Below are 20,755 nucleotides of genomic sequence, written 5' to 3'. Positions count from 1 at the left end.
ATGAGCCGAACGCCTGGGGATACCGGATCCCTACGGGATACCAAATATTACATAACAGTGGCCCGCCCGGTCACAGGAGGCTCAGACTATGGAATTTGTGCGGGGTAGATCACGAGCCGGCGTGGGAGGCACGTAACGTGCGGATCCCGTGACAACCCGCACGTCCGGGGTCCGTTCCTCTAATGGGAACTAGACACTACCCTTGCCCGCTGATTGGTTGTGTCCTGGGACGGCCCTGCCAGGCTCCCGTACTGCAAGGGAGGGGGGGGCCGGCGGTAGCCGGGGTGGGGGGAGACGGTGGGGGCCGGTGGCTGGGGGCCAAGAAAGGGGCGCTGCAGAAGAGGAGGAGGGACCTAAGGATTCAGGTAGGAGAGAAGGGCAGTGGCCAGCCCCTTGTTTGAGCCGCCGAGTTCCCCGGGCAGTTAATGCCCTGGCACCCTCTGCCCACCCACTCCCAGCACTTTGTGTGTCTTTTGCAGCTGTGAGTAGCCATTAGCACCCGCCCCTACACCAGCCTGGCCTGTTGGGGACGGTTCCTCTGCAGCAGGACACCTGTCTTGTCTCGCTGCCATTGTTCCTGCCCCTGCATTGTCCAGGCAGCCGCAGATGCCCCTTGGCGTGCAGAGCTGTGGATGGTCCCCACCCGCTGACACCACCTCCCTGCAGTAATTACTTCCTATTAAAGAGTCTACCTCCGTGTGTCGGTAGCCATTGCTTTTTTTCGCGGTGGGTGCCTGGCAACAGTCCTGTCCCCTCAGTGGGATCTGATGTCAGGCGTGTTTTGCGTTTTTCTACGAAATGTAGTCATTTCAAAACATTTGCGTTATTTTACTCTCTAATGCTCCACTTATAGCCCCAAAAAAATCCTTTCTTACGTATTTTAGGCAGTGCACTCCTGGACTAAGACACCTACGCCTAGGAACCGGCATGCATTCTGCAATGAAAAGCAGAATCTTCTGTGCATGAGACTTCTGGTGTAATATGATGATATTGGAACATGCAAACCTTTCACGTTCTCCGAAGGTTGGCACCAATGGGGGCAGGATCAGGGAATACACTCAGGCTCCTACTGAATGGAAAGTGCTCCTAGCGGCCATACGGCAAATACAGAACTACCCTCTCTTTAAGAAGGCCATAACAACCCACTTTTTCAACCTTGGCCCAGAATAACCGGCTTTATCTCGGCTCATCCATAGCTCCTGCCTGCTTTCTGTTTGTTCGTCTTGTCACTGTTTTTCTGTGTGCTCTGAGGTGCTTTTTTTAAAAAAAAAGGTCTGCTCGATACTATCAACTGTTATCCCACTCTAATGATACTACTTGGTATAACTTTCCAGCACCCCAATTTTAATATTCAAACCCATAACCTAAAAACTAGTCCTTGTTCAAGTGAATTTGTATGCAGTTGGACAAGTTCTGCTGCAGCTTCACACAAATCCAATACATGATGAAAACAACCTAGGGTTTCTTTTATTTTGATCATTGAAGACATATCAATTGCTTTTTTGTTTTGTTATATCATCTCTTTAATATTTAACTCAGAGGCTATGGGAAATTTCAGGAAGCTAGGAGTTGCCCCAAAGTCACACGAATCCCCAATGATCGATATGCTCATTGATTGATCTAGTTACTAGATCAATCAACGAGCAAGGCTAGATTCTAGCCCATGCTGGAATATCCCAAAGATCTTGAAGCCACCTAAGTTTAACTTGGAGAATTTCTCACAATTATGTGTGAACACATATCCATGTATCTCTAGGGATAATCAATGGGTAGATAATAGTGCATTTAGATGAATAAATTAACAATTCCTTTGTGTACGTAAGTTTAGAACAAAAGCAACTTGATGGTGATTCTCAAAGTTAGGTAGAGTCTTACCTCTTCCCTGCCGCAGATGATACACATCTTATGACTGATCTTTGCAGCAATGTCGACTAATGCAAATTGCCCTGTAGCCTCTTAAAAAAGTGATTCAAATTAGTGGGATCCATTGGAACCGCCAATTATTTTTTAATGTACACTTTCAACCCTAGACAAACATGATCCACGTGCTCTTGTTTTGTTTTTTAACGGTGTCAGTGATTGATTTAAACATTTTGCGAAAAGAACTGGATTGCTAGCAAAGTTGGTGGGTTTAAATGATTGTTTATTTTGTTTGTTTATTTATTTATTGTGCGCACCAGACCCTAGGGTAGCAGGGCGCAAGAGAACAAGGAGGTTTACAGCTTAGTTAACGTTTGCAGGTTACAGATTAGATAACGTTACAGGTTACAGGCATAGTGGACATTTCGAATCTGCAGGGTAGGGCAAGTGCAAGTGCAGATAAGGCGTAGCTAAACAGTCAAATCTATGGCGATCAAACAGTAAAAGCAGGTTAGTACAAACATTATAAGAAGACGTTACGTATAAAGTGACATACGCTATGTCGCATTCTCAATAAGCCATTTTATGGTGTTCTTTCTAAAGTTATTGAAGGTTTGGTCAGATCTGAGTGCAAGGGGTAGGGAATTCCATAACTGTGCTGCCTTAACTGGGAAGCTGGAACCTCCAATGGTGGCTAGTTTGAATCTGGGCACTAGGAGGCAGTTGGGGCTGGCTGTCCTTGTGAGTCTCGTTGGATTTTTCCTGTTGAAGCGTTCTGAGAGGTATCGGGGAGCTTTGTTGTTTAGGCATTTGTGGATAAGGGACGCAGATTTAAGGTTGATTTTTTCTTGGGTGGAAAGCCATTTGTGTTTTCGTCTTATTTCTGAAATGTGTGCACTTCTGGGGATACTTAGGGCCGCTCTAAGTGCATTGTTTTGGAGCACTTGGATTCTGTGGATGATTTGTTTGGTAGTCCCTATGTAGAGGGCGTTGCAATAATCTAGTTTCGATAAAATGAGGGCTCTAGCTAGAATAAGACAGCTGTCCTCTGAAAGGAATGGTTTCCCAGCTCGTATTAACTTGCATGTATAGGCAGTGGATGATGACAGTGAGTTCACCTGTTTGGTGAAAGATAGTGTCGCATCAAGGTGAAAACCTAGGGTTTTTACTTCTCTGGCGACCTTGATAGTGTTGCCATCGATGATGAAGGCGGAGTAGTTTTGGTTAAGTTTGGAGATACGGGCTGCCGTGCCCAGGATGATGAGCTCTGTTTTGTCATCGTTCAAGCATAGGCCATGGTTGGCCATCCATGCCTGAACGATGCTGTAGACTCTATTCACCAGAGCCAGATCTTCGACGTAATCCCCAGTAAGTGGTAAGAGAATCTGAGTATCATCTGCATAGTTAGTGTAGGTGATACCCAGATTATCAAGATCGTCAAAGAGTGGCTTGGTGAAGATGTTATAGAGTGTCGGCGAGACGCAGGATCCCTGGGGCACTCCGCAAGTGATTGGGATAGGGTCTGCTGCCGCTGCGGGGGAGAACACCCTCATGGTCCTGTCACTAAGAAATGATTGAATCCAGACTATAGCCTCCTCTGAGAAGTGGGCAGCCGAGTCCAAGTGATTACATAGGACTTTATGGTCCACCAGATCAAAGGCGGCTGAGAGGTCTAGAAGGAGGAGGAGAGCTAGTTTTCCCTCGTCTCTGAGTGAATCTATTTGGGCTTTTAGGTCGATAAGGGCAGTCTCTGTGCCGTGTTGCGGACGGAAGCCGGATTGGCGGGTGCCGAGGAGATGGTTCATCTCAAGGAAGTTCTGGATTTGGGTGTATGCTACCTTGTCTAATATTTTTAGTAGGAAGGGAACCGTGGTGATGGGCCTGTAGTTAGTAGGAATGTTGGGGTCCAATGTTTGCTTTTTTAGGAGGGGGAGTACCCAAGATTCCTTTAGATTGCGGGGGATGGTGCCCGTAGTAAAGGAGGCATTGATAAGTTTTGTGATAAAGGGGGCTAAATCCCTAGCCGCATCCTTGATCAGTTGTGCGGGGCATTGGTCGCCTTTGCAATTAGAAGGTTTGAGGGTCAAAATGGTCTTCTCTACCTCAATTACTGAGACCTTGGAGAAACGGAATTGGGTGGATTCTGGGTTGTTGGATGAGGGAATTTTGACTATCAGAGGTTGAGTTGGCAGAGAGGCTTTCTTTAGGGCAATTTTTGTTTGGAGGTTGGATACTTTGTTGGTTAGTGCCAGTTGTATGTCTGTGCACCAAGTTTTGTCTTTGATGGAGTCATCCTGTACTGTGATAGGAGTTTCCAATTCCTTTAGGATGGAGAATAGCTCCTTCATGCTGGAGTTGGATTGGGAGATCCTATTATTATAGGTTTCTTGTTTGGCCAGGATGATGTCTCTTTTGTATTGCGAGGAGATGTTAATTAGGTTAGTTTTATTTTCAGCGGTCGGATGTCGGTTCCAAGCTGTTTCGCATTTTCTCTTCTGTAGTCTTAGGTTTTTTAGGTGGGGTGTAAACCATGAGTTCAAATGCTTTTTGGGTTTACTGATCCGAAGTTTAAATGGAGCAATACTGTCAAGAGCAGAGCACATGGCTGCGTTGAATGCATCCACTAGGATGCCTGGGTCAGAGTGGTCAGGTAGGGAATTTAGTTTGGGTAGGATGTGGGGCAGAATATTGTCGGCTGTAATGTTTTTCTTGTTTCTCGTTAAGGTGGGTGTGGCTGGCGTGGGTGTTAAGACTGTGGGTCTTTTGGTGTTGAGGGTGAAAGAGATAAGGTAATGGTCAGACCATATTTGGGGGGTGATGGCTGTTATAGAGGGGTAGCAGTTGTGACTGGCAATCCAGTCTAGTGTTCTTCCCTTGATATGTGTGGAAATATTCACGAACTGCGTGAAGCCTAGCACTGACAGAGTATTGCCTGTGGCAGTAGCATGATGGTCGTTGATATCGTTGAGCCCTAGATTGAAATCTCCTAGTACTAGTGTTTGGGAGGATTCTTTTAGCTTCTCAGAGATAACAGTGGTGATGTCTTCAGTGAAGGTGCTGACGGGGCCAGGGGGTCTATAGATAAGGTGGATATTTAATGTTTGGGAGTTTGCAGTCGGTAATTTGATAGAGAGAAGCTCGCAGGATTTGAGGGAGGGTGTGGGTGTGATTCTCATAGAGAGATTAGATTTGGCGATAATTGCAATTCCTCCACCGCGCGAGTCTGGTCTGTCAGCTCTGAGAATGGTATAATTCTCTGGGACTTGCCAGAGTGAGAGCCGGACCTGCTGCATCGTGGAGCCAGGATTCTGTAATGGCAATGAAGTCAAGGCTATTATCCCGTATGATATCTGCTATGTCAGTGGCATGGGCGACTAATGATCTGGCATTGATTAGAGCAGCTTTTAGTTCAGGTTCTAGCTGTGCTGTGAGCGGAGGTTTGGCTATAAGTTTATTGATTTTATGGTGTGGTTGGTGTCTGAGAGGGGCGGTGATTACCAGTGGTCGGCATATTTTGGGTCGGAGGTGTTCTAGGTTAATGTTATATTTAGTAATAGGTTCGAATATTTTAGGTAGTCGAGCCCGGAGTCTAAGCTTCCTTTGTTCTAAGTTGCAGGGTTTAGAGATGAGTTGTATGTGGGCACCAAGGCCCTCTGTAGGCAGAACTGTAGGCATGGTCGTGTAGATGATGGTAAGGATAATTGTCAGTTTGGAGAATTGTGCAAGGTGAACTGGGTTGGGCATGTGGAAGTACATACTGTTACTACTAGCAGAGCTAGGTGGGCTGGAATTAGTTGCCGTGGATGGATACGGGGCAGAGTTGGCAGAGTACAGTTCACAAATACTTAGCGAGATTAATGCGGCAGTGACGTACTAGTCTGAGAGTAGCAGTCAGATATTGGGCTAAGTGCGACGGTCAGATGTAGGTCTAAAAACCGAGGTCAGATACTGGGCTGAGAGTGATGGTACAGTGGTCTCTGGGCGACCATAAGGCACTACACAATAATACAGTGGTCTCTGGGCGACCATAAGGCACTACACAATAATACAGTGGTCTCTGGGCGACCATAAGGCACTACACAATAATACAGTGGTCTCTGGGCGACCACAAGGCACTACACAATAATACAGTGGTCTCTGGGCGACCATAAGGCACTACACAATAATACAGTGGTCTCTGGGCGACCACAAGGCACTACACAATAATACAGTGGTCTCTGGGCGACCATAAGGCACTACACAATAATACAGTGGTCTCTGGGCGACCACAAGGCACTACACAATAATACAGTGGTCTCTGGGCGACCATAAGGCACTACACAATAATACAGTGGTCTCTGGGCGACCACAAGGCACTACACAATAATACAGTGGTCTCTGGGCGACCATAAGGCACTACACAATAATACAGTGGTCTCTGGGCGACCATAAGGCACAATACAGTGCAGTGGTCAGTTAGCGACCAAAGGGCAAGGCCAATAGCAGTCATGAGGCATAAAGCACTAGGGGCTGAAAATGACTGAGCTATTAAAGAGGTGGCAGCAGTAACGCAAAGAGGCGGCGGAGTTGGAAGCATAAGCGTATGTAGCAAACAGTTATCGAGGGTGAAAGAAACTGAGTTCAAATGTTTATGAATGCGGAATAGCAGAAGACATACCAGAAAGCACAATAGTGTAAACTGAGGGTATCCCCTTTACTCACAAAAGATTAAAGGTCCGAGTAGACACTGGCTCCGAGGCTCCGGAGGCAAACAAGGTGATTACACACGGTGTTTGTGATGCCTGGAGCAGCACGGGCAGAGTTTGTGGCCCCTGGCTCCTGTGGCTCCGAACAGGCACCCAACAGGCCTTAGAGTGGCCTTGGAGCTGGCCGCCGGCGCGATCCGCCTGCCGGCGGTTACAGCTGATGTTAACGAGGCTCAGCCTCGGTTTCAGGCCGCGCTGCGCCCGGCATGCGCGAGTCAGGCGGCGTGTGGGGACAGGGTCAGGCAGGCCCCTGTCCGTGTTCCTCGTGGTTCCTCTGCTGGGCTGGGGTGCTGGGGGGGCTCCTGCCCTCGCCCCACGATGATGTAAAAGGTTAGCCAGTTAACCTGCTGGAAAAGGTCCCCGACTTGGTTTGCTGTTTGCTACACAGAGGACCGTATAGTGTGTGTATGTGGGTGTGTGTCGTTTTTGCTTGTTCATTAGCGTTCTTGATCTTTTTAACCTGGTCAGTTTAGAGCAGCGTACCCTTTTATTAGCAGATTTATTTTTTCTTGTCCCCGACTATTCTGTTTGCCTGTTTTGATCTCCTAGTTAAATCAGTAGGCTACCTCTGATTGATTTCCTATATTGAGGCGTTCGAACGTAGGCAATTGGACATAATGGTAGTATAGTTCGGAAAGAGCATACCAAAAGGGCTTGATATGATATGGCATTTGTAACGCGCTTATACACAAGTGTTTCAAGGCGCGACGAGGCAGTGGGGGGAACAAGGGGAGACAGACAACGATCCTACTAGGTCAGGTGTCATTCAGATCGTGCAAGGGTAGAGCGGACTGGGAAAAGTGCAAGGGGAAGGGGAGAGGGGGAAAAGTGCTGAACATGGTTAGAAGAATACAAGATAAATAATCTGGTGGCAAGTGCAAGGAAAGTGCAGTACATGGTTAGTAGAATACAAGATAAATAATAGGGCCAGCTGGTGGCAAGTGCAAGGTAAGTGCCGGGAGAAGGGCTGTAGGATACAGAGACAGTCCCGTAGTGCAGGTAGGCAGTGCAGGGAAGAGTGGCTGGGCCAAGGACCGAGATAGGTGAGTGGCCCAGTAGCAGATTCAGTGCAGGTTCAGTGATTTTAGCAGGGGAGAGAGGGAGAGAAAGCAGAGGCAAAGAGGAAGGTTTTGAGGTGCTTCCGGAACCGGAGATGGTTCTCCTCAAGTTTCAGGGAGGCAGGAAGGCTGTTCCAGAGGGAGGCCCCTGCTGCAGAGAGAGATCTACCCCCAGCTCGTTGCTTGGAGAAGCGGCTGACCCTGAGGTAGTTGGAGGTGGATGAGCGAAGAGCTCGAGAAGGAAGATATTTCGGAAGAGAGAGTTGAAGGTATTTTGGCCCAAGGCCCCAGAAAGCCTTGTGGACAATGCAGAGGGTTTTGAACTTAATCCTCGCAGCCACTGGGAGCCAGTGTAGTGATTTCAGTCCTGGAGAGATACGGTCCCTGGGCTTGAGGCCAAGGACAAGTCTTGCAGTCCTGTTTTGGATGAGTTGCAAAGGGCGGAGAGTAGAGGCAGGAAGATTTAGACAGAGGTTGTTACAATAGTCCAGCTTTGAGTGAATCAGGGCTCTGGAGACAGTGAGCTTCTGGGGGAAGGAGAGGAAAGGAAGGATACCTCTGAGGAGGTGTAGCTGGTAGGGTGACTTCTTAGAGGCGTCAGATATGTGAGTAGAGAAAGAGAGAGTGGAGTCGAAGATGACCCCAAGGTTTTTTGCCTTGCAGGTAGGCGCAGGAAGAGGGCCAAGGGAGGCTGGCCAGAGAGCTGCAGGGAAGGAAGGAGGGAGTTGGTGTGCCGATAAGTAGAATCTCAGTCTTACTGGCATTAAGGCAGAGGTCGTTGGCGGCACACCATTCCTGGATAGCAGAGAGACAGTCGGAGATGAGGGAAGGGGAAGAGAAGGCCGAGGGTAGCCTGAAAATGAGCTGGGTATCATCCGTGTAGCACTGAAAGTTGGGACAGAGAGCGGCGATGCAGTGAGCAAGAAGAGCCAGCTTGCCTTGAGTAGTACACTTTTATTACTGATTAAAGAACTCAGTTGACTATATCTCCTTCAATTAGTTACCTAGATGTTTGGTTTATCATAGGTAGGTGCAAATAGGGCCAGGGTGTTGGTATCGGCAATCATAAAGTTATTATCCATATGACCAGGGAGATTGAGGTGACGTTGTTATCTAAAGTAAGATGACATCCCATTCAGAGTATTCCACTTAACTTTGGGCCGAGTAATGAGTTGGTTAAAGCCCAAGGATACCCTAGAATTATGGAAGGCAAAATCTAGACTACCGGTAGCTGAATCGGTCCATTGAAACAAAATGCTACAGTCAGCTTGCATATTAAAGTTCTGGCCAGTGCATACTAGCGTGAAGGGCCCGGGAGAAAAATAAATCTATGCGTTTTACAAACATCGGAAAAACGACCTTGCATTTTCCCTCTATCCCCATTAATCTATCCCAATCCCCTCTTTCTGATTGGTCAGGGCACCAGTAGACCAATCAAATGCTACCTGCGTAATAAATCCCAGTAACGTTACGTTAACACCAAGTAAGGACAGAGTTTATGCTGCAGTCTCACCTGAAGGACTATAGCAAAGTAGCAGGCAGTGGTATTTTAAGCAGAAAGTGACGGGGGTGATCAAGGAACCCTCCACACACCATCCCATAAATTTGAATGTCGCCTGTGTCGGTGGCAAGGATTTTGTGCACATGGTACAGTTTTCAGTAAAAGTTTCATTATACATGGCTGAAATTTGGTTGTCCATGGGGCTAGAGAATTTCTCTTTGTTAGAGTATGTAAATTAGAACTCGCCCTGCAGGTCTAGTGGGATTTTTAAGAATTTGAAAGGCCTGCAAAGGATCTTGGGGAGAGTAGGAGCCCCTCAGCGAGAGGGAAGGAATCTGGTGAAACTATGCAGAGTGCAATCAAAAGGAAAACCCAGGGATGTGAACACCTGTCGCAGAAGTAAAGCTTGTCCCTAAAGGGGCTTCTCGTCTACCCTGTCAAAATGTAAATACTAGGTATGAGTTGGGCTGTCCACAGGAGCGCAGGCTGTAGTATCTGTAACTAATCCAATTTGGGGGCTACTGGACCCTTAAGATGGCATTTCTAGTGGCCATTAACTCAGCTAGAAGTTTGGGTGTGATGGAGGCCCTTGTAGCGTCTCTCTTACTGACTGTGCAGCCAGAGTACTCATTCGGAGGGATCTTAACAACCATCTTGATTTTCCAGACTCTTCAGGTCCTTTCCTCACTCTATGAGACTTAATCTCTTTCCATTCTACCTTCTGGCCCGATGCACACCAATGACCACACCTTGGATGCTCTTATTTACAAAGACATCCCTCTCACTATCTGATCATTTTCTTCTCACTTCTCACTTGAAGCTCTCCTCTCCTTTAGCACTGGCACACCCTTCACTGCCTCCCGCCTTCAAGGTCATCCAAGCCATAAAAAACAGCGACTGTGGCTGCCTTCGCCTCCACCTACTCTCCTCCTTCGACTCCGGCAGCTGACTCCCACCCTGAAACATCCCTCTAACTTTCACCTTTCCATATCCAGCACTCTTGACATTCTTGCCCCTGTAATGAGGGTCCGTCTGAAGCCTTCCAAAAAGTGCAATTCCTGGTTACAACACCGAGCTGGCTGCTCTTAAACAAAAGTGCAGAGCAGCAGAACGGAAATGGGGATCTTCAGGTGCACCATCTAACAAACTGGCCTGTCGCCTTCTTCAAAGGTAATATAGACTCATCATCTGCTCCAAGAAAAGTCTATATTCAAGCCTGCATTTTTGTGATATCTAACAACATGGCTGAACACTCCAAAGTCTGCAAGGAACTGGCCAATCCTACTGCAGCCTCTTCCTCTACTGCACTCGCCCAGGCCCTTTGCTCAGCCCTGGCTGCTCATTTCACTGCCAAAACACAGGACATCCTGTCCTCTCCCTCTCACCATCGCCTGCACCCACATCTCTTCGGGCCCCCTCGGCCAATCCCCCTCTTCCCTCTCCTCTGGCACATCCGAGGTGGTCACTAGACAAGTCCAGTCCATGAAATCCTCTGCCACACAGGTTGATCCATATCCTCCTAAAACCATCAAGGACAACATTGATTCTCTTGCTCCAGCCTTGGCCAAGCACTGCAACCTCTCGTTCACCACTGGAATTTTCCCCACTTCCCTCAAGCATTCTCTTGTGCACTCTCTGCTCAATAAAACCTCTGCTGACCCTTCCATTCCGGCAAACTATCGCCGATCTCTGTCACTCCTTTTCTGGGCAAACTCCTGCAGAAGTTGGCTAGCTCTCAGCTTACCCTCCACACTGAATCTTTTGGTGGTCTCCATGACCATCAGTCTGGCTTTAGAGTATCCAGAGGCAGAGAAACTGCTCTTCTGAACACATGTGAAGACCTGCTCTGAAATCTTAACTCTAACTCTCCTTCTGTCCTCATTCTTCTCGACCTCTCTTCTGCCTTCGATACAGTAAACCACAACATCCTGAACTCCCATCTCCATGATACCCTGGGCATTACAGATCCAGCCCTGGCGTGGCTTGCCTCCTTTCGCTCTGACTGTCCGTCCCAGGTGGAACTTGGGTCCTTTCTCTCCTCTATCACTCTCTCTATTTGTGATGTCCCCCAGGGATCTAACCTATTCCCCCTGGTTCTTCAATGTCTACATGGCCCCTCTGGCCCACAGGACCTCTTTCTTCACCTCTAACTTTCAGTGTTACGCGGATGACGTGTATCTCTCTTTCGGGCTACTCTCTGCCTCTTCCTCCTTCTCAGTCATTCCTGACTGTATTTCGGCAATTCAGTCTTGGTGTGCTACTAATGATCTCTGCCTCAATGCCAGTAAGACGGAGATTGTCCTCATTGGGAACCCTGCTCCTGCTTTTCCACTTTCATCCTGACTGGCCTCCCTTGGCCCTGCTCCCCCACCTGCCAGTGAGGCAAAAAATTAGTGGGTCATCTTTGACTCCCCCCTCTCCTTGTTTTCTCACATCGTGGACATCTCCAAAAAGTCCCACTACCAGCTGTACCTCCTCAGAGGTATTCTACCTTTTCTCACTTTCCCCCAAAGGCTCAATGTCTCCAGAGCCCTGGCTATCTCTAGGCTGGACTAGTGCAACAGCCTCTTTCTTAATCTTCTTTCTACTTCTACTCACTGTCTGCTACAACTCATCCAGAACAGAACCGCAAGACTTATCGTTGGCCTCAAGCTCCGGGATTGAAATCCCTCCACTGGCTCCACGTGGCTGCAAGGATCAAGTTCAAAAACCTCTGCATAGTCCACAAGGCTTTCTGGGGCCGGGGCTGCACTATCTACAATGCTCTCTTCCTAAATACTTTCCCTCTAGAGCCCTCCCCTCGTCCTCCAACACTTTGCGGGTGAGCTGTTTTTCCAAACAGAGATTTGGGGGTAGATCTTTAACGTCTGCAGTCGCCTCCGTCTGGAACAGCCTCTCTCTGTCTTGAGCCGGAGCTCCTTAAGTTTCGGAAACTCCTCAAGACCTTCCCCTTTATCTCTCCCTCTCCCCTGCTAACCTCCTCCTTCTCTCACTAACTCTGTGCAGTTTTTGCTGACTGGTCGCCTGGTGCAGCCCCAGAGCCCCCAAATGTCTGGGGCACCCCCCTGCCAGGCTTTGCACTTGCCTCTGCACTTTGCTCAGCATAACTGCACTTTCAGTATATGTCCATGAGTGGGGTACCTCTCTGCACTCAACCTAGGGCCCTGCTGACTGATCGCACCTGTCCCACTCCCTATCACCCCCTCCACCTCCCTCGCCCTCTCGTCTGCACACTTGCACGGCCTGTATGTACTAAGCCTAGTAAGTTTGTTTGTCTGCCCCACCTTCCCTAGCTTGGTTGGGCCTGAAACACCTCATGCACTTGTACTAGGAGAAACACTGTCGGGCCTAGTATTCTAGCTATTTTTGAGTTGGATCATTCGGATAAATCGAGGCCTAAGAATGACTACTGTGTTCCCTCGCTCCCTTCCTGCCTTGAAGCACTTCACTTGTGTATAAGTGCTGCACAAATAAACAGTTACAATTCCAATAAGGGTCCCCTTCTTTCTTGACAAAGGTCCTCTCAAAACGTCCTAGGTCATAGGATGTCATTCTCCTGGCTTTTTATCCAGAGCGTTCCAGTAACGAGGAAGAGATGTGGAACCACTTGGGTTATAATCGTTCTTCGCGCATCCATCTTGTGAAAATGTATCCTTCATAAAGTCATACAACTTGTGAATCTCCAATGCTTATCAAGTCTCGAGCGTGCCCTTGCCAGCCAGGATTCTTATTCCGAGTTTCTTTTTAGTAGAGTATATTTATTTTAAGAATTTTAACTCTGAAACACACATTCCTCCCCTGTTGTTGGCCCCCTCTCTCTTGTATCTTTGCTTTGCTCACCCGTGTCCTCTACTCCCCCTATGATTTGTAAAGTGCTCTGTTGCTTCCAAAAGCCAGTTCTGTGCTCAATAAACACCCTAATAATAACACTTGTGCTTTTGCGCTCTGAATATGGTTCTGTGCACAAATGTGGGCCCTTGGAAAGATACCGTTTCTTTGAGCTGATTGACATGAGTACGCTAGGTGAAGCAAGCTGGCTTCGGAGGGCTAGCATTCCTACTTAGTTTATAAGGTGTTACTGCGTAAAATCCTCAGTGACTGCTGCAGAGTATTTTCCCAGGAAGCGCAATATCCAAAGCAGTATTGCAGGATGCCCCCACTGAGGGCGCTGCATGATTTGAGTCTAAATATTTGGGATGGAGTGTAACATTTCAGATTTTACCCTACATGCAAGGTTTAAAATCGTCCTCCACCGTGTGCGAAGGGAGGTTGTTTAGCAAACCAAACACAGAATCGTGTACACTTTTTGTTCGTATACACATACCCTCGTTGAATTTATAGGGTTAAAAGTCCCATCTAGTTCTGCTCTATCATCCTGACCGTAACCAGTAACCCCAGGTTATTTTTCTAGCCACAAGACAAATTGCGCTATCGTGTGCAATTGAGTATGCCAGGGTGAACATAAGAGGTGCAGTTTGCTTGAATAAATCAAGCACGCCAATTTTCCCCACATTGAGCTTGCAGCTGTTAAAAATGTTCAACTCGCTGCAGGTCATGTTTTAGGCAACTAACTTTAGTTTTTTTTAAGAACACAACAATTCTACAATGTTCCAATTTCAAAGTCATAAAAGATCCTCTTTTATGTTAGATGGTTAGATCCCTCGCTAGAGGGCTGTAGACAAATCTTCATAATGCGTATGTCTAATTAAACTTATTTTTTATCTTCATATCAAAATAAGGTTATGTTCTACCCAATTCAATGTGTCTTTTCACTGATTCTTTACTTGCTGAATATTCTCATTTTAATCACTTTCTTCAGAATGTGTAAAATGGAATCTCATCACGCTGAAGCATGTCTACAAAAATTATTCTTCATTGACCTAATAAATATTGACGTAGTAGAATAATTGATACCAAGGAAGTCGGATAGTTTATATAATTTACTTGTTAGAACCAGAACTCCTATAGTGCTCAATGATTGCAGCAACAGATTTTCCCAATGTTCATGCCACAAAATGGAATTGCACTTGCTTGTTCCTTGATGACTGCAACAGGTCTTTCTTGTCCGTGGAACTAGTCTCTGTGGACCTTTAGCTGATGGTAGACAAAGCCCTTAAAAGCCTCTCCAGTTCCATTAATAATAAATGAAGCACAGGTGCGCTTGGGGCTAAGCCCTTGTCCCCGGCAACTCCAGCTGCTCGCAGTTGTAAAGCAGCAAACCTCTCCCGATTTGGCTCTTCCGCACACTGTGCCCGTTGGCCTCTGCAGTACGTTCTCCAACCCACTTGCCTTAGGTCTCCTCCACAGTGTTAGCAGCCGTCCGTTGCCTCTCCAGTCTCTGGCTCTCTCGTTCTCTCTCATTTGGCTCACCTGTGTGGTATTTAAATGTTCTGGTCTTAATGATTTCTAATAACTAGAATGTGGCATAGGTTTACTTGCCTAGTCACCCCACTACTCCATTGCTCTTGCGCGTCTCAGTACTAAAAATAATGGGGGCAGATAAATAAGGTTTTATTGTAGAAAAACCTGGGAAATCGGTATCAATTTTACAGTAGGTATGTTGCAATGGCACATTGGTTGTCACTAAAAGATATGACAGAAGGGTTCTCTTGATTCAGTTTCGATCTCCCCGGAGCTTTTCCTCTTCCACCTGGTCCTCTCTATGATAGACGCCCCCTATGGTCAGAGTCGGGTAGCTTCTGCCTTTCACTGGCCACGTAAGGGAGGCTACCTTCCAGGGAATTGGTGACAAAGTTGTCCGATTCGTCAGTATACATAAAGTGCACCAGATCTTGTAAAAATTGTATTTCAATTAAAACGTAGTGTTTTGACACAGCAGCATTCAAGCATTTGAGCAAAGTAAATCAATTCTTAATTAATTCTTAATTTGTATTTTCCAAATGTCATAGGATTGGCTAAAATTGTGTTTGTTTTGTAGATTAAGCATTTTCATAGCGCTCATCTGAAATCGGGTATATGGATCCTTCCGTCATGGTGAATATTTTCTGTTAGATGGATTAAGGGTGACCTCCGTAGACCAGTGAAGAGTTGTAGTCTCCTGCTTGGTGAATGTTTCTTTGCATTGGAGTGTCCTTATATCTGTTTCTTAATTAAACTGAGACTAGAAGAGTTTAGAACAGTGCCCCCCCTCTCAACAGAGGAGCGGCCCAGAGGGTCCATGCTGTCCCTATTTCTGTCCAGCCCACCAGCTTCCCTCATTGGTCTGTTCTCTCCAAGATTGTAGCTCTCTGCTGAGGATTCACAGATTGCCCGGAAACCAGATCGAAACAGAACTAGCAACAAGGTTATTTCTAACTCTCTTCAGTGAGTTGAAAACTGGATGATTGACTGACGAATTGAATTCTGCCCTGCCGGAGTACACGGATGAGCAGAGGCTAAAGCGCATACTCACCCTGCACACAAACGGTAGAATGGACACAGCCTTCATGCCTCCTTCACCTTTTGTGGTAATGCGGGCCAAGCGAAGGCTAAACTCTCAAGAGGGGTGTGACCAGTACAACAGATAAGATTTGGAAGTGAGAGTATTTTACTCCCTACTTTTTTAAAGTTAGGAGTAAAATGAATTTTTAGGAAGGAAATATGTAAGCCCTATTCCCAAAAGTATTTTATGAGCGAGTAAAAATGTTTTAACTGAAAAAACGGAAATGTTTTTGCAATCTTTCTTTGCACCCAGTTGTTCATGCACTTTAAAAGATTTACTTCTTTCAGTCAGTTGAAATCGTCTCTTCCTGTGGTACTACGTGCACTACTGGTCCAAACATATCCACAATGCTGTGAGGGTGAAAACAGGGGAACAAGATTCTACAGGCCTTTTTCCTATTTTTTGTTAGGATTATTTTTACTCCCTAGTTTTATTTTTTGGGAGTATTTGCTCTCTCCTGTTTTGGGATCCGTTTCCCCTTCTCGTTTTCTTTACTTCACATACTTTTGGTGGCTATTTTAGCCCAACGTTAGTGTTCCTATCCCTTTCTCTCAGGGTTAGTGTGGTTGGGGTGTGCATTGCATTCACTTTGTCTTTCGTACAATGTCAGTTTTGCTTCTCCTGGAAACCCGCAGTTGTATGCAGTGCTCCAGTAAGATTTTGAGGTGGGAATATTTTACTCCCTATTTTTAAACATTGAGAGTTCATGTGATTTTAAGAGAGTAAAAATGACTTTTCTCTTTTGCAAGAGCGTAAAATGTATGTGACAATCCTGCCGACGTTTGCAAAAACTATGGAAATCCTTACTATGCGGCAGCTTTCTGCATTGTGACAAAATACACCTTTCATTATTTCTCTAACGCCTGTCCATTTGATCTCTCCTGTATATATTTAAATGTGAAAACACAAAAACCTAGCCAATTGTATAGTAAAGCAAACATTAATTGTATTGTGTGTTTTTGAGGTTTGATGATAGAATTTTCTCGTCCTAATTTCCTGGAGCCGTTACTACCTATTGGTATGCCAATGTTATGATACAACAGTGCAGGTAGGCAAGGACTCCATGCTAAATTCTAGATCTAATTTCATGGTCAAATGGTTATTTATATAGCGCTTTTGGCAAAGCGCTGTACATGGAACATATTTATCACAATTATCACCAAACCGAAGTCAGTACTCCTTTATTGACCTCGAAAGGATGAAAGGCTGAGTTGGCGTTGCCGGGATTTGAACCTGCAACCTACATATCGCACACCGATCGCAGCAATGAGTACTCAACTGGCTGAGCTATCTTATTGGCTAACATCATTCAGAGGTCGGTTAACTGAGTATCTACTGAGGTATAATGGTCAATGCCTAGATGTTGGACGAACCGTGTATGAAGCGCTACATAAAGTTAAATACCTATCTGGATTATCACAGGGACTGGTTTTGCTGAGTTGCTATTTTAATTACAAATTTAAGTTTCATTTGTTTGTTTTTGAAGGTTGCTTTAACTTCATGGAGAATCAGGTTTTGGATGTTTTTAATTGTAGTCTTGAAGATTTGAGAGACTAGAACACCTGTGATTGGTGTAATGACAATCGCTCACCTTTGTGCAAAGTCTGCCACTGACCGTTCATAGTAAGGTAGCCCATTGACTGCAATGTTGAATGGATGTAAACTAGACTGTGCATAGTTTACACACTGTTTTGATTTTACACACTGTTTTTATAGTAGAGTGTACATTAAAATAGAAGTGCAAAAATTATCTGCCTTCGTATGATTATGCACACAGCGCAGGAACTCTGAAAAATACAATTGTGAAATAGGGTTGCTTTCAGCGGCAAGAAAAGCATCATTTGTTACAAAATGTTAATTCTCAATTGCAAATTAGTTTTCCATCTTCTTAATTATACAATCCTAAAATGATAGGATAATCTGCACAATGCGTCTGTTTGCTCCATGAGCATCAACGCAGCAGAAGCTCAACGGATATAAAACATTCTTTTAATCAGTGTGTAGTTTCTTTTTTTGAAAGGCTTCAGAGAAATGCATTCTGTTTCAGAGGCTTTTATCCATGACTTACAATTACATCCATGTAGATAAAAATCAAAAAGCATTTTGTTTGTGTCAAGTAACCTGACTTTGCTCTGCCCTCTGCTCTAAACTTGTGTGTAAATGTACACAGGAAAATAATAAAGCTGTCATATTTACAAGACTTTCATGCGTAGAAAGGCCTGGCACGCACCTTATCTGGAGGCCTGGTTGTATGTCTCGTTCGCCTCCACACTTTCACAGCGTCTCTTTCCCCACCTGTACCTACCGCAGCGGCATAGCCGCTCTTCGGCAGGAGATCAGCATTGGTTGCTGAGCACCATGCCCACCACTGCTCTTCAGTGAGCACACCACCCATGAGGACGGTTGGCTTTCCAACCTCTCCTTCCTCTTGACCGGAGCTGCTTGCTTGGTCAAGGTACCTGCCAGCTGGCGGGTTTCACTCAGTACGTCTTCGCTGGCTCCACGGCTGGACGTGGCTCCGCCCCTCCAGGATGTCAGTTCTCCAGTGGCTCAGAAATGCATAGCAGGTGCTCTCCTCTTGGCAGGGGAGTTCCTTCTTGATTCACAGTTCGCTCACCTCTTCTGTCATTAAAATCAATGAAATTATGTCTGTCTCACTTTTATCATGGCACTCGGGCGAGGTTCACCATTACCTAAAGCCAATAGTCGAGTAAGAATCTCAGTGCATTGTAGTAGGGAATGCTTCGTTTTTTCCGACACCCATATATGCAGATCAGGTCCTTTGGACAGGGAGTTCTATGCTGGAATGGGTGTCCTTGTCCCCAGCAGGGGAATCGCTCCCAGTGAGGTCCCACATGCCCAGAACCCTAGAGAGGTCTTCCCTAGGGGGCTCCCCTCACTATCCTCAAAGGGGGTGGCTCCCCTCTGGGGTGATGGGACGCATTTCCAGATTTGTCGCAGCACGCTATAAAACAATATTACAAATAATTGACTGGGTTGATTTGGTGTTTAGGGAATCTAGAAGACATCCAAAGCTCTCGACATTTGTAGGTGATTTTCAACTATTGACACAATCCGTAGAAAAAATACTTTTTTTGTAGCCCTGATTTAGTTCCATTAAGCATTTCACCTTTCCCTCAGTGAATGATGAAGTTTGCGGTCTATTGCTTCTTTGCAGAAACATATGCGATAGTAAATGTCCAACAATTACTTCTAAGCTTAAAATAATCGCTCAATGGCATCGGTGCAAAAGCTGACAAAACTACTATTGAGAGATCAGTTTGTTTTAGAAAATATTTACAAACTCTGAGAAGACCAATACCTGTACCTGCAGTAGGGATCAAAGGGAGTAGGATTCATCCACTGACCTGCACCCTCTTCCTCACTGGCCCATACCTGTGTGTCTGGACTATAGAGAGGCTCTCCGACAGGGAAACTTTGTCTTACATTGAAAACAGCCACCTGGATTCTGAGCTCTGTCCTTTGTGGCCTTTGCAAAATTAATCTGTTTTGCCACTTCCTCTAGGCAGGGTCTCTTGCACAGTGGGTGTTGTGAAACAGATCCTTCTTCGCTCCATGCGGCCTACCTCCACATCCCCTTCTGACTTATCCAGATGACACCTACACGTTTCTCCACCTCACTGTCTAAAGCTGGATGACCCCTTCCACTCCACAGTCTGCTCGTCCACCCAGTCCCACCCCCCACACCCCACTCACTTAACCACTTTGTTGCTTTGCTGGCCTTGCCCATCCCATTTTATGCTCTGTAAACATTGTAGAAAGCACATTTTGCGAAATCCTACTGAGGGATTGGTGAGCTAAAGGCCCCCCAGTGTGCATTTCAGAAAAGAGACATGACCTTAATATGCAACTGATGTGTGTTATTCTGATAATCTAGGATTGGCTAAAACATGCTGTTGAAATAGACAAATTAAACTAACGAAGAAGATGGCTCAGTGGGCTGATACATCCTGCATAGAAGTTTTCAGTCTGAAGTTCTGCTTTAAATCCTTTGGTGCAACTCCACATGTACTTCTTCATGAGATCAATATCCGCGTCATGAGTATTATTACGCCACTGTCGAGAGTATGGTGATGAAGCGCTACATTTATTTTTCCATTTATAAAGTGCACTAATACCTTAGGGATCAAGGGCGCTGAGCAACAAGTTATTATGTCTAGGTGCTGCTGTAGATGCAACTGTAAGGGTGTGGAAGGAGGCGACTGACACACAGGTGGCATGTTTTTTGTTAAAGACTTTTTGTGGGTAGGGAAAAAAAACGTCCTTACTATATTAAGAGATGTGCCCCTGCCTCAACTCGATATGAAGGATGTGTGAGAATGTCTGAAATCTAAAGTCCAACGTCCTGTGTCAAAACCTATTCCCTTCTCCTTCTAATTCAACTAAAAGGTTGAATCTTCTTAATGTAGAAGAATGGGCCCATTCTTCTTTGTAGCCGACTGCCATGCCAGTAGTCTAAAGGGACTACTTCCTGAGGGAGAGGTTCCCCTCCCCAGGTTGCAGTTCTTTTAAAATGCAACACGCAAAGCTCCAGATTGCTTTATTTTTGATATGAGACTTTTTTCAAAGTTCTGACTTAAAGCCTTGTTATCAAGAGGGTGCCTCTCCATCTTTCGCAGGCTTCTTACGATGTTCACAAATAAAGGAATGTTCCAACTCAAAACATTAAGATCAAGAGAATTGCTCCTTTCTCGCAATGTTAACAAATACCAGGGGGAGTGCTGTCTTTCCCCTGATATTTTAGGCTTCTTGTGATGGCAAGAGAAAGTTGCCACGATCTTCACAAACTTTATTACAATATTCCCAGGTACCAGGCGGTATGCTCTGCTCCCCTGGCCTTTCCCTGCCAGGTACTGTTAAGATGACCTGGGTTTGTGAGAAACCTGAAGGCGTTATTGCATCTACTCCCCTTAAATCTTCTTTGCAGGTGACCAGGGGATGGCCATCACTATTGGATCCGGACCCAAATGCTTGTTGTATTCAGGTGTTAGTCGAACACCAGAGCGGAAAAGGGGCGGGTGAGAGGTCTGTTTGAAAAGAAGCAGCATTGTGTTTTCAGAAGGCAGTTTGTTGCAACAAGATTTGAGCTGGCAACAGAGTAGAGCTAAAAGACTGATGAATTTCTGGG

At 45.9% G+C, this 20,755-nt stretch overlaps 1 protein-coding gene across 2 annotated transcripts in view; it reads left to right on the top strand.

Moving 5' to 3' along the window:
* The first annotated feature begins 292 nt into the window (after positions 1-292).
* ASB7 (ankyrin repeat and SOCS box containing 7) overlaps positions 293-20,755 on the top strand; it is a 155,975-nt gene continuing 135,512 nt past the window's right edge. For both annotated transcript variants that reach the window (XM_069625029.1, XM_069625030.1), the window contains exon 1: positions 293-365. The gene's annotated coding sequence lies outside the window, so the exon portion shown is untranslated. The remainder of the gene's footprint in view (positions 366-20,755) is intronic.

Source organism: Ambystoma mexicanum, chromosome 11, assembly GCF_040938575.1.
Source record: "Ambystoma mexicanum isolate Mex_15411 chromosome 11, UKY_AmexF1_1, whole genome shotgun sequence".
In the NCBI taxonomy this organism is placed as follows: Eukaryota; Metazoa; Chordata; class Amphibia; order Caudata; family Ambystomatidae; genus Ambystoma; species Ambystoma mexicanum.
The sequence above is the reverse complement of the archived record's forward strand: the minus strand, read 5'-3'. Positions and strand labels throughout refer to the sequence as shown.